A 712-nucleotide genomic window follows, 5' to 3' on the forward strand; every position below is an offset into this window, starting at 1 on the left:
CCGCGAAAATAAACCTTCAGTGTTTTCAGCTATGACCTCAAAGTAAAATATACTTAAGTGTCGTAACTGAATTTTAATCAGGGCACACGTCTACCAATTTATTATTGTTATATTTGCTCTTAAGCTTATTTCACGGTTGTAGAACATTCCCACAATGAAAGAAAATCAGCCAAAGTCGACTATTCTAACATGATTCTGTTCTTAAAAGTCCCTCTTCAATCATATGAAGTTTTAAGCCATGATAAAAAAAGAAAAAAAACGTTTTTTTTAGGATATAGTTTCTAGAGCCAGGCTGATAAAACCGATTAATCGATTTAAGCTTAACAAATCAATATTTGGTTCATAAAAATATAAATCGATTTAATGCATAAAGCTAAAGTCGGCTAGCTTGATGCTAGCATACGATGGAATTTCCCATAGGTTGGCTAATGCTAACGCTTGGTCGACCTAGACACATTGCTGACTAAATTAACATCTATAAACTCACAGGCATGAATTTTACAAACTATTTTAAGGAAATATTTTTTAAAGTAACTATATGCGGTCTAAAAGACCGTTTTTGGCTCAGACCTTCTTCTTCTGGAATAAGGTGTGATGCTAAAGCGCATCGCCACCTAGTGGCCAAACTGAAAAGTCCTCCAGGAGAGGCAGAACAACGTTTACAATATTAACTAGAAAAGTTGCATTACCTGCGATAATGCATGTGTGAATG

This window comes from Oryzias melastigma, linkage group LG19 (assembly GCF_002922805.2).
Source record: "Oryzias melastigma strain HK-1 linkage group LG19, ASM292280v2, whole genome shotgun sequence".
NCBI classification, from domain to species: domain Eukaryota; kingdom Metazoa; phylum Chordata; class Actinopteri; order Beloniformes; family Adrianichthyidae; genus Oryzias; species Oryzias melastigma.